The sequence below is a fragment of the Gallinula chloropus genome, assembly GCF_964237585.1.
Source record: "Gallinula chloropus genome assembly, chromosome: Z".
Taxonomy (NCBI): domain Eukaryota; kingdom Metazoa; phylum Chordata; class Aves; order Gruiformes; family Rallidae; genus Gallinula; species Gallinula chloropus.
In genome coordinates this window covers 82,837,531-82,852,099 of record NC_140089.1, presented here as the reverse complement: position 1 = coordinate 82,852,099, position 14,569 = coordinate 82,837,531, and positions in this window count along the sequence as shown.

Sequence of the window (14,569 nt, the reverse complement as noted above, 5' to 3'; positions counted from 1 at the left end):
GAAGGAAATAAAAATCACATAAGGAATTCTGGCCTGAAAAAATATTTTCTTTCTAATTTCTGACGTGTAGTGACAGTTCATCTTACATCATGTCACATTAATGCAGAGAAACAAACCTGTTTTACAAAAGGAGTGTGTAATGTAGAGGAAAGAGAAAGAGAGAAAACAGTGTTCAGAGGAATTCTTCTCAAACAGATCCTTATGCTATCCATTTGGACAGTGAGCAGTCAATCCAAATTTAGCAGGCAGATGGAGACAGAGCAGATGAGTAAGTGAATCCTCTTTATTTGAGGAGCTGGCAGGCGCTGTGGTTCACCAGCCACCTGAGTTATGTTTTAAATAGGTTAGCATGTCTATAATTTACAAAGAGAAAATGTAGTTAGCAGAATGAAGGAGCTAAGCATCTGGTTTACATCGTTAACTGGAGTTCTGTTTTTTTCAGGTACCCTGAAAAGAGGAATTTGTCAGAACAAAACTCCACTGTTTAATAGAGAACTTCTTGCAAACATTTATTGAGAGAACATTTCTGTAAGAGATGAGCTTAAAACCATATAGCTCAGCCTTAAGTTCATGGCTATTTGTATCCACAGTCCAGCTCATTTTGGGGGAAACTGTAAGTCAATGTCAAAAAAACCTCCTAATTAAAATTTTAGTGAATACTTGTATTTAGGTCTGGAGATTTTGAAACCATGGAGTAGGCCTTGATATTTTTCTGTAAATGATGCCCTCAAGACTTTCAGTTGGACATTCATGAGAAGTCCTAGAAAAAGAACTATACTTATTTCACAGTGTAGCCCAGTACTTAAGGAATAATCAAGACTATTAACAGTAGTGGGTGACTTCTTCCACATGTAATACTATTCTCTTTAAAGCATTTTTCAGCCAATATCTCAATACTGCATTAGAACAGTCCTCTGCTATGAAAAGTAGATTTTTTTTGGTGATACATGAAACTGAACACCTGATTCCCTTTGTTGAATAAAGATCACAGGAAATTGCTCAAAATGTTTAAAATCTGGGTGCTATCCAGTTTTCACTCCTTGAGCTTGCTAGACTCCCATTCAGCACTGAGTGGAGCCCTATGTATGAATGTCTAATATTTTTAAACCATGCTTACAACACACAGAATGAAATTTGATATTCACATGAGTTGTTCGAGGGTTTTTTGGTCATATTATGTACAGAGATATACTGGAAGACTGTACTGGAAAGTTTTTGAACTTGGGGACCTATAAAATGAGGAAGAAGTACTACACAATGTGAGTGATGTTGAAAATTTTAGTTCTGTACAGTTAGGATTGTTTTCTGTTGTTGCATCTCAAGGAGACAAGTTTTTATAAAAGGTAAACTTATTCTTGGAAAGAGATGAGTTTGAACTTAGTTTTTTAAAATCATAACTCTCATTTAAATGATTGAGAAGCTTTGATTTGTTTTTCGCATTACTTTGCAACAATCACAACTCCATAGGAAATTTATCTTTTCATATGTAGTCAATAAGGCATCACAGTCAAAATGTAGGTACTAGTGTGTGTCTTGTAATTCACTTGTGCGTATTTCTTCCATGGTCCTTTCCTGTCTGTATAATACTTTTAACGGTAAATTCCTTTAGGATCACAGAATCATACACTTACAGAATCATACACCTCACCTGTGCCAACTTCAAATTTAGACTTAAATTCAAGCCGTTTAGGGCTTAGTCCAGCCATATTTTTAACATTTCAAAGGATGGGTAGTCCACGCCTTTTCTGGGCTCCTATTTAATTGTTTGATCATCTTCAGGGTAGTGGGAAAAAAATAAGAAAATATTATTGGATGGAATTTTATCCATTTTCCACTGAACAAACCTGAAGGTCTCAATGTGTTTCATACACCACATTGTCCAGCCTCCTAAGCATCTTGGTGGCTCACACCTTGACCTGCTCTGGTTTGTCAAACTCTTTCTTGTACTGGAGATCCAAAAGTAAGCATAGTCCTTCAGACAAAATTTTAGTAGAGGAAAATAATCAAAGCCCTTAATCGTCAGGTTATACTGCTGCAAATATAGGCCTAAATGTTGTTCACTTTCCCTGCAAGGGCACACTGCTGACATTTTCAATTTATACACCAGGATATATATATTTTTTTAGGAAAAGCTCTACTAAGTTTGCACTCAGCCTATACTATTAAATACTTACTCTTGCATTATTCAGTGGGCAGTGAAATATTGCTGTAATAGACAATTAATAACACAATCAATCCATAGTGACCATATCATAGAATTATTTAATGGAGTTTTTTTCCCCAATTTTATAATCCTGATAACTACTACAAAACCATGGTTGATGATTTACCAACAGCACAGATGAAAATATGTCTCTGGACAAAGGATTTGTATCACTTTAATCATCATAAATCAGATGTTCAGTTGAAATCAGCTACTGGGCTATTTTCTCTCAGTGAAAACCAGCATCTGAAAAGAAGTGAAATAAATCCAATACATGGAAAGACTCTGAACTGTTAAGATTATCTTTTTTGCTTAAGGAACCGATCCATTAAGAACAAAAACCATTGACTGGAGGAGATAAATTTAAGTGTGGTTTAAAAAGTATGTAAAGCAAATCAGATGTAAAACAAAAAACCAAACCAAACCAAAAAAAACCTAAAGAAACTAAAACAAAACCCCCCAACAAATTAAAACAAAAGCCAAAAGCTTTTGTGAGTTTCCCGATTGTCATTGAAGGGAACACTAAATGTAAAATATGGAAACATTACAGAAAACACACATCAACTGCATGCACATCATCCTGTGGTTGCATTTTTATGCTGTTAAGTAATGAAACTCACTTTTCTTGGCTGTTATATTCTGAGAAACCGAGGTCATAGAATTGTCCCCAGTTGTGGGTTCTGTGACCTCCACCTTTTGAACAATGCCTGAAATGAGTTTGGCAGAGTAACTGCTGCAGTTTTTGCCTTTTCAACAACCACTTTGTAGCACCTATATCCCGGATGAATAGCTAGCTTGATCAGTTTTTTCCTCCCTTCACTTGATAAATGTTTCGCCTTTTCCACTTGGCTGGCAGAAAGACGACCATTAAACGTTCATTTGTTTAAGCTAACAGACTGTGGTCATCTTCTCCCCGGGGAAGGCAGGAATCCAAACAGGTCTAAAATGGCATCGTTTAGGAACACAATCAATTCATTATCTTTTTCATAAAGTTCGCATGTGCACACATTAATCATAATGGAGTGGCACTGGGCAGAAAGTTCTTACCTAAGCAAGTTCAGTGCTGCAGCATCTCTTTATCATTTAACTGCCTCTTGCAGTCAGGCTTTTATTGTCTGCTCATTCAGCTGTTGTTTTATGAGTGCTGGTGTATCTTTTGTATGCACCAGTTGAACAGCCTCTGGTGAATCTTCACGCAGTGGGCCCCACATGAGTCTGTTTGTTCTGGATGCAGCATATAGCTGTAGAAATGAATCCTGTATCATTCTGTATCGTTCTTGTACACCTGTAATTTGCAAAGGTAGTGTTGCTTATGTCTCCTTTCTGACCTCAAGTCTGACATTGTGAAAAGAAACAGAGACTATTCGTTTTTGATACTTGTGTAGCCTTCACTACTGTTTCATCTGACTTCCTAAAATTATTTTTACACTAAACAAATAAGTCTCACCTCTGTGATTTAATCACAAAATGACAAGAGGTGGGACAAGGCAATATGCATTTCTTGTTTTATATAAATACTAGAACTATTTTATCTACTCACAGTCATTCTTTGGGTTTTTTTTTTTGGGTTGTTTTTTTTTTTTTGGTTTTGGTTTGGTTTAGTTTGTTTTCCTTTCCTTTTTTGCAAAAAACATTTTGGCTACTGAACCTTTTCCACATAAGTGAGATTTTATTGCCTAATCAAATCCCTCAAATTTCACCTATATATTTAGTATTATTTGAATATATGAGGATTTTAAAATATTAGGTTGTTTAGACAAAGAACATAAAGGGAAAATTAATAACCTAAGGTAGGATTCATGACAGCTAATATTAAATAGCTAAAGTTGTCTGTGAGACATCTCACTTTAGGATGGGATGCAATTCCCCCAGGGAGAAACCAATTTGTCTCCACTGCCTGTAGACAGAATACAGATAACTTTCTTAGCAGACATTACTTTTATACAAAGTTTCCAAAAGCAGATATTCAATGAAGAAAAATTAACTTTTTACAGTAACTATCCCAGCATGGATGTCACAACATAAGAAATTTGGACATCTTGATGTTGGCATTCAAAGTCAGCCCCAGGAAGGGAGTTTAAGTTGACCTCCCCTGGTTAAAGTGATGTAAGAGACATTTATATCTTGTTCCAGTATAATTTTACATAGACACAATGTTTTCAATATGCTACCAAAAACTCTCCAGAGACAATAGGGGTTTTTGTCCATGTTTTTTTTTTCCGTAGAAGCTGTTGAAGAAATGATTATATTTATCTCACAGGCAAAATAAAATATATATTAATTGTACAAGGTAAATGATTGTTACTGTCAGAGGAGAAAGGATATATTTCAACTATTACATATTATTTTTATCAGACATGCATGTATATAGCCAGTTATCAGTGTCTTACCAGTGGATATGGCTATCTGAAGGAAAGTTAACTATTACATCTAATACTTATTATGTAAAATGATAATGATCAATTTGTGGGTTTTGCTCCTTTTGTTTACTCCTTGACATTTTGTGACTCTCATAACCATGTTGTTAAAGAAACCTGTTCTGTCAGTGCTCTTGATGATAATACATTCTGGCAGGTGGCTGGGACTTAAGGAACAACCAGAAACAGTTAAAGTGGCTTTTTCTCTCTGTGTTTTCAGTGTGTGTCATGGAACATCATGGAAAATTACATGAGTGATAGAAACCTGATGTGATTCAGATGATTTTCAAGGGGAAAATGGTACACATTGTCTGAAGATTTCCTTTCTCTCAAGCAGCTCACTATGTCTTTGAAAATACCACATATTGTCACAAAGTAAAAGGAAAGAGGCTAGAATTGTAGGGGTTAATACATGTACCTTCTATAACTGTTCATAAAAAATATAACAAAACAAAACAGAAAGCAATAAAAAGCTCTCCATCAGAAAAAATGTCATTTCAGGAAAAAGTTTCTAGAAAAAAACTTTTTTATTTGAAGTTATATATGTTTGATAAAATTTCATTTAGAACCAATATTTTCTTTTAAAAATTAAAGACTGAAAAATTGAATTATGCATTTCCAATACATCATTTTGGTGTGTTGTTTTTTTTTTTTTTCTGAACTTTAGTTTGGTTTATAGGTTTATGTTTTAATGAAAGCATAACTTTTTGAATATTCTTCAAAAAAACTTCCCTGACATTTTAAATTCTTCATTGTGTTGTTACAGTTTTCAGACCAATTTTGTGAAAAGAGCAAAATCTATTTCTATATGTGTTCTAGTACAGAAAGTGTAACATATTTTTTTTCCATATGGTGTTTTTCTTTAGGTCACAAAGTGCCTTCTAATGGAAATATATACATGCATATTTACACATATGTGTATTCACTGTGTTCTAGCACATCATGCTCCTGGTTGGCATATCAGCTAAAGTGACTGAGCCAAAAAGCATGATTTTTAACAACTTTGAACGCACTAGAAGAGAACAGAAGAATATGGTGTTTATGCACTGGTTGTACTTTTGTTCTACAGTTGGCAAAACTAGAATCATGCTATAACTGATTGACAAGAACAAGACCTCAATGACACACAATCAGAACAGCTCCCCGATTTCTCACTTTGATTCTAAGTTTCTGAATAATGATTCTCTCTTTAAAATGTGTTTTATTAGTGTTATTATGTATAAATATTCCCTATGTATGTATAAATTTGGTTTGAGTTGGTTTTTTTGGGTTTTTTCAATGTTTAGTGATAAGTTTTTTTTTTTTTACTTTTAATTTTCTTTTTATGGGTACTAAATATACTGAATAACATGCCGATTTTGAAATTGTGTTTCAATAGTTTTCCAGTTAAAGTAGTGGAACAATGCATTTCAATGTTTTCTCCAAAAGTCACTGCAAAACCTCTCCACTGAAATAAGACACCTAGCTGAGCAAAGTGATGTGGAAAGCTATGACAGAGCGAGAGAAGGTGCCATGAATCAATAATTTTGTGAGAGGAAAATCCACACTGGAACATTTGAGGATGTGCTCATATAAAACTGTTTTGAAGGAAAAATTAGAGCTAAGAAACTCCTTAAAACAATGTATGAACGAATGACTCATGTTCAGCTTGTGTTATCTTTAGGCTTTTTTCTTTTTTTTAATTCTATACAGACTAGAACACAGACAATTCTAGGACTGTATCGTCCAGAAAGTATGGAAACATCAGCTGGCTGTTGTCACAGGCATATTAGTTATGGAAAGTGATAACAAGTGTGCAGGGTAGACATGTTTAAATAGTCATCCAGAGTTCAATTTTTATGTTTTTGCCATCAACACAGAAATAAGCTTTGGCAAAACAAGCATTCCCTACCTCTCCCTTGGATATCTGTCTGCATACTGACAGTATTTTAATCCTCTCCTCCTTTCTTGCAAATACATGTGCCCTTCCATGTGTAATCTCAAAGAAAATGTAGCACAAATGACATACAGGTGCAAAGAACATTCAGACTCCTTACTAACTGATTAATTTTTTTATGATAGTATCTATAAGCTCCTACCAGGACTGAAACACCATTGCACCAGGCACTGTGAGGCACAGAGTCAAAAGTGATCTCTGTTGTGGAGCAGTTTGTAATCTAAATAGACAAGTGATGGATTATATGCCTGTGTGCATCTATATTGATCTGTAATGGAAAGTTAGGTAGTCTCATGAACTTGTTTGAGAGGGATATATTTCCAAATTTAGCTTGCCTTCCAAGTGTCCATCTCTTTGAAATTTGTCCTTATCACCTCTTGGAGAGCTATGCAGGCCTGAAGCTGACACTTTTTTACTATTGTGGTCCCTATCATGGCTGAATTGTTGATTTTGCCTATAGTATTAACAGCCGTATGTTGCACTGCTCCAAGTCAAGTGCTTTGAATACCAACTCATATTATATTTTGGGTTAAATTCTTAGCTTGTTTATTTAATTACTTCTTCCTATTATTTTTTTAATCAAAAGTCTAAATCTTTCTTTGATTTCAAAATTACTTTTTAAGTACATCCTTGTCTATATCACCTTTGTTTTTAAGTTTTGCCTGTCTCTTTGGTTTTCTGGGATTATGTTCCTACTGACTACAAAACACAGTAAGAATGAAATTGATCATTGATTTAAAACATAACTGTATATAACAAATGAAAAGAAAAAATATGAGGAGAATGGGACCCTTTGGATACATTATAGTCACTGCACAAAGATCTTAAACTCCTAAGTTTCAATTATCACACATCCTGTTGGCTGGTTGAGCTGAAGCTATGGATCATAAAGTGGTCTGCTTTTCATAGCTCACACTTTTGTCTTGGTCTAGACTGAAATTCTAATCTATTTTGTGTTATTTTCCTTGATACCAATGCTTTTCATAGCATATTAAGTGGATCAAGAATCCTTTTTCTCAGTTTGTCTGGTTCCTACTTGTCTTAGCTGTGTCAGTCTTGATTCCTTCTCTGCGAAGATAACATTCTATTGTTTGCAAGATGACATGTTTTCAAGAATTTCCAGAATTTCTTTAAAACAATATTTCCTGAAGTGTAATCTGTGTTAAAATAATTAACAGTTCAAATGAATTGAAATATTCGAATTAATCGAATGCACACATGCAATAGCTGAACTTTATTTTGGTTTAACACATGGTAGCATACACAACCAGGTATTTTAACTAATTTTAATTGCTGATATCTCATTTTAGACTGACCATAGATGTTACAAAGAAACTTGAAAAGTGTTTTTAATTATTTTCCATCTTTTTCCCCTCTAAGAGAAAAAAAGAAACAATTTTGCCCATCTTGCACATTCAAACTTGGCTTGTATTTCCACATTTCATTAGTTCTCCCTCCCTCTCTCCCACTCTCCCTCCCTTCCTCCTTCCCTCCCTTCCTCCCTCCCTCCCTCCCTCCCTCCCTCCCTCCCTCCCTCCCTCCCTCCCTCCCTCCCTCCCTCCCTCCGTCCCTCCCTCCCTCCCTCCCTCCCTCCCTTCCTCCCTTCCTCCCTTCCTCCCTTCCTCCCTTCCTTCCTTCCTTCCTTCCTTCCTTCCTTCCTTCCTTCCTTCCTTCCTTCCTTCCTTCCTTCCTTCCTTCCTTCCTTCCTTCCTTCCTTCCTTCCTTCCTTCCTTCCTTCCTTCCTTCCTTCCTTCCTTCCTTCCTTCCTTCCTTCCTTCCTTCCTTCCTTCCTTCCTTCCTTCCTTCCTTCCTTCCTTCCTTCCTTCCTTCCTTCCTTCCTTCCTTCCCAGTAAGAAACCAAATGAAGTTCAATAAAAGCTAGTGTGGAGTCTTGCACCTGGGAAGGAGTAACCGCTTGTATCAGTACAGGCTGGGGGATGACCTGCTGGAGAAGAGCTCTGTGGAGAAGGACCTGGGGGTCCTGGTAGATGACAGGTTGGCCATGAGCCAGCACTATGCCTTGCTGGCTAAGAAAGCCAATGGGATCCTGGGGTGCATCAAGAGGAGTGTGTTCTTAAAACAGCTGTTTGCTGTCGTTCCACTCATTGTTGAGTGCCATCTCCCTTTCAGCTGCCATTCAAAATGGATGTTGGTGTAGCTCTGTGCTACACTTACTTATCTAGTTTATGCAACAGGACTGGCCCCTAAATTAAATGTGTTTTTAAGACCTTCTGTTTTGGAATCTGAATTAATCACTTGAGTGGCTGATTTGACTACATTTGAGTACAATGGGAGCTCAGCCACAGGTAAAGATGGAATCAGTGCGCACTACTCTTGTTGTCGTTAGCAACACTAACCTGGAATAAAGGAGCAAATTATATCTTCATATTGCTTCCAGGCTTACATGGAATGATCTTGGCTTGATAAAATGCAATAATTAAGAACAGATATTTTTATTATTGTTCTTATTGTTATTTCTAGTGTGAAGAAAAGATAATTAGGTTGCAATTACATTACATTTTGATACCCACATTTTGTTCAGCTAATGTAAAATAGATTAATTCAGCTTTATGAGGACACAACAATGGGACTGAAGTACATGGTGGCACAAAACAGGTTTAAATTCCAAGGTGCTAAAAGAATTATTTGAAGAGTGCTTTAATAAATACAGCGGTAAAAACCAAAACCAAAACCAAAACCAAAACCAAAACCTAATGACTTCATTTGTAAAGTTATCACATATATTAAAAAAAAAACCCTAACGAGAACAAACAACATAAAACCACTCCATAAATATGGCTTTCACTTTAGCTATACAGTATTAATCAACCAATCAAATATTGTGCGGTTCATGCAATTAGTATATTCCATATTTAAAGTACTTCTTTTCTTTCTCTATAGACATACATTTTGCTGTTCAATCTATACACTTATTCACATTTATGGTCTTGGAACTCATGGTTCATATTTAATCATTCTGGTCATACATTTCTGTTCTAGCAAGAAAAGAATGACAGTACTACACAACAGAAAGCTTCTTCTGGCAAAAACTTTCAGGGCTCCTACATGTTTTACACTGTCCTGCTCTTACACTCAAAATGAATGAAACTAAATCATTCACTAGACTATTTGTTATGCAATCTGGTATCTGGACATCATAACACTGATCATGTTGAGGACTGATCATTCAGCTGACAAGCTCTCTGTACTGTCAGCCCCATTTATCCACCTGATGAGTTTGTATCAACTACACATTTTCCTGACAAATGCAGTTTCCCAATGAGGCCCAGTGAAGTACTCAGCAAAGTACGAATATTGTCAGAATAGAAGAGTGGAATAGCATTCTGTCTCTCTTCTTTCTTCCTTTTTTTTTTTTTTTTTTTTAAATTCATAAGTTTAAGCAAGTATATATTTTTAAAATCTATTTTCTTTACTGAAAAGGATGAATACCACATTTGCAAGAAATATTCAAGATGTGGATCATGAAATCTTCATGCATATGAAATCTCTCTGTGAAATACAGACAGTCAGTGTTAAATTCAATTATTATTTATTTGTATTCAGGATCTCCCTGCAATACGATCAATTCCATTAGTTGTATATCAGCGATAACTGAGGTAAATTTCTAAACTATCTAATACAGTCACTGATAACAGTCTGGGAATGCTTGAACAGAAGAATAATATGGTTTCCTGAGGCAATGAAACAACAAAACCAAACCGTAAAAAAAGGGGTTTTATTAAAAAGTTTAGACAGATATCTTGAATAATCCCCCCAGCAGACACTACATGGTAACATTTGCCTCAGTTTAGCTTTTCAAGGTAAATACTATGCTTCGTACATTAGGATAATTTTTTCCTTGAGATCTCCAGATTTATTAGATCTGAGATTTTGGAGGCTTACTTGGTGGGTTTTCAGTTTGTTTTGTTATTGTTGTTGTTGTTCCCACCCTTTTCTCTCCCCTATTCTTATACAGTATCTGAGTAGCTCGATGTTATTAAAAAAAGAAGGGAGAAGTTTTCCCATAAGCAGGTGTCATTCATCACTTCACTTACATAAATATAAAGACAGTCATACAGGATGTTAATCAAATAATTTCTTTGTAGAAATTCCAATAACTCAAAGGCAAGCCCTGAAAAGACCTTTGAATTACACTTTGTTAAAATTATTCTAAACACTGTATTTTATTTTTAATAAAAAGCCATTCAAATCCATTTCCACATATGCTAGGCTTTGATCATCTGTGTAATATGTGGATGGAATTACTCTACTGGTAATGCTTTTCTTTGGTAAGATCTGTTTCAGAAACTATATATACCTGACCTTGTTTCTACAGTCTAGCTGGGGAAAAATAGTATTTTGGCTTCTTTATTGTTTGACTTGAACACTTAAAGATCTGGTTTTTAAAATTAAATACGTGCAAAGCCTCATTATTACTTCCAGTTTCCCCAAGAAATTTGAAATGAACTTTTAAAATAAATTTTCTTCTTTTACGCACAGTAATTCCTCATATGTTAAGATCAGCTCTTCCCTACAGCTATAACCTAATCGGCATGCAGATTTCTGATTATAAAATACAAGCAATTTGAGAGAAATGTTAATGTAATTTACATTACTAATTCTAGTTACTGGTTAAAGATTCTGAGATGGTCCTTTAAAAAAGATTAAAATACTATTTTTCTCTGCTGTGCAGCTGAGGTGTGCTTTTATTCTGCTTCTAGAGCATGAAACAACACTGAAAATCGTAGAGGTTTTAAAACCCAAAGGAAGACAGTAAAAGAGAAAACTTTTGATGGCTGAAAACATTCAGTGCAAAAATGTACTGATTGCACCAGAGTCAGTATAGGTAAACACATTCTTGAGATATAATTAGGGACAGTTTAGATGCAATTACTAACAAAGGCCTTGGTAAATTGCAAGCTGCAAATGGTGATGTATTTAAGGCTAGATGATAATTCTAAAATATCTGCTAATATATGTCCCAGCTTAGGTAATGAAAAACCCCAAAACCTAAAACCCTATACCCCTCTATACATTCTCTCTACCAGCTTTCACTTGCTATGAATCTTTTCCTGCAGTGGCATCTCTGCTTCAAATAAGACTGGTTTAAATGAAATTACTCAGTCTCCTGACCCATGGCAAATTTCATGAGCTGTAATTTGTCTAGTAGTTCTGCTGTGAGTACAATCTGATTGGCTATAAATTAGGGGAAGGAAGGAAGGAAGGAAGGAAGGAAGGAAGGAAGGAAGGAAGGAAGGAAGGAAGGAAGGAAGGAAGGAAGGAAGGAAGGAAGGAAGGAAGGAAGGAAGGAAGGAAGGAAGGAAGGAAGGAAGGAAGGAAGGAAGGAAGGAAGGAAGGAAGGAAGGAAGGAAGGAAGGAAGGAAGGAAGGAAGGAAGGGAGGGAGGGAGGGAGGGAGGGAGGGAGGGAGGGAGGGAGGAAGTCTAATTCTAGGCATCAATAGTGGGTAGTTGTTTACAACTTTAGTATCTATAATAGCACTTAGATGAATCTCTTCCTCTAGAGACTGAGACAGTCTCATTTGCTAATGGTCTTTATTCTGGTAGTTTCAGTCACACGTCAATGAAAAAAAAAGAAAACAAAACAAAACAAAAACCCCTATATGAACCAAAAAAAAAAAAAAAGGAAACAACAAAACAAACTGACCCAAAGCATATCAATGCTAAACAAAAGGAAACAAACCAAACCCAAACTAAACTAACTAAACTAAACTAAACTTCTGATGCTACATGTCTTTGACGGAGAAGGAAATGTAGTATGTCTATTCTCCAGAAAAGTTTGACTTCAGTCACACTTTACTTCAACCATGCCCAAGTTGCATTTAAAATATTTGTTCTTTCAATAGATTCTGATGCCTTGCAGGCATTTTGATGCCTTGAAGAGTGGTATCATCGGTGGCATCTATGGAAACGGGTCTACAAGGAGCTGAAATACAACACAGTGTGTTTTTAAATCTCTAAATTGTAGAGGGATAAAAGATATTAATGTGAAGTTTCCCACAGGAAACACCCTGAACAGTTCAGTTTAATGTTTAAATGCCATTTTGTGTGTTTAATGTGTCATAAAATAACATTTGAGTAAAAAAAGTGATGGAAAAAATCTCAAATAATACAAAAAGAACCATTATTGCAAGTTAAAATATCCAAGACTTGCATCTCATAAACTTGTACATAAAACATTGTATTTAGATGCTTTCAATAACTTATGGATTGGTTCTCATTTATATTTCAAAACTAGCTAACTATTGGAAAAGCGTAGGAGAACCATCATACAGTTTTTCCATATATACATATTTTGACACAAAAAAAATAGGACTTAATTATAGAGGCAGATTTAAAAAACTAGCAAGAGAAAGTGAGAGCAAAACTTCAGGATTTTTACAAATTTACAAATACCAATGGCCAGACTACCAAGAACTCAAGAGCTGTATGTCAGAAGTTAAAACATTAGTTGCTTCAGTTATTTGAAGCTGTTATGGGGCTATACTACCAGTGTCCAAATACACTTTTCAGGGGATAATATCAGTAGTAAGGAACTCCAAGTTATTAAACTAATTTTTAAAATTTACTCCAAGAATGACAGGAAAAAAAAAAAAGCTCATAATTTTGAAATATGAATATTATCAGAACTACACAGAAAGTTGAACGGGGCAAGGAAAAAACAAATGTCTTTGTAGGCAATCTCTGATGAGACTTTCAGTCTGACAAAATGTTATGTACATGTCTAGATAATCACTATCATTATATAAATACAGATCACAGATCAAAACCAACTCTCAAATTCTCACTGTTTGCAGACTTGTGAAGAAGGAATTCATCAATGGACAAGTTTTAATGGGGCAATGGATGGGACACTAGGACACAGAAATTTATAAAATTAGAAGAAAGTGTTTTAACATGCTTGAAAATAAGATGTCACAGAAATACAGCAGTACCCCAATATAAAAAAAATTACTCCCGCATGTTATGTTGGAACTACTTTCACAAAGGATATTTTCGTCATCTGTACCATAAATATGATATGAAAGTTGGTTAATCGCAAAAATATGTATTTCCTGAACTGAATAGGTCCTCTGTGTAATCAAAATAGTTTATTATTGATAAATTCAGCAGAATAACTGTGGGGTTAGGTTTTTTGATGTTGTTTTGGTTTGTGGGTTTTTTCCTTCCTCTTTTTTTTTTTTTTAATTAAACTGATATCCTGCTGGCTTCAAAATACAAACAAAAAAGCAATCTACAAAGATAACTCTGGTTGTGTATTCCAACAAAGGGATTGGATAAAGTAAAATGATTCTAAAACATAGTTGTCTTAGGATAACAACAGCAGGGAACAAAATAAATCACTACTGTGAAGCTAAGGCAGGATATGGTAAGGTAAAAATCCCTTATATAGATATAGTGCATTTCACACTTTTTAAAAATGTTTATTTTAGCTAGGAATATAAATCTGGAATTTGTGTTTCAGTGATCTAAATTTAATTTGTCTGTCTCATATAGTCAGATACTCATGTACAATAAATGATGAGTGAACATATATGAAAGAAGTATGAATACCTATCATTGACTTCTCAGACAAACATTTTGACATCTGAAGATGTCACAAAAGCTCCTGCTACAATTCATCCTGAGCTTAATACGAACACATTGAATTCTTTGGCTGTTTTAAGAAGGGGAAGGTTGCTAAATTTGATTTTGCTACAAGTATTACAATAATCCCCAGTGTTAGGCACAATCTAAATACTAAGGTATTAGTATCTCTACACAAGGAGTTTTTTCAGGCTTCAGCATCAAGATCCCAGCATCCTGTGGACTGACTGCATGGACAATTTCAAATCTGGTAACTAAAAGAAGTTTGCACATGTAAAGTCTAGTATCTGAAGAGATCTTATTTTCCAATGGAAAATGTTGGCAGGAACTTGAAAGTAATTTCTTTATTCTGAAAAGTTACAGTCATGTACTTTTGAAATTTTCTGTTATGGAAGAACATCAAAGAAC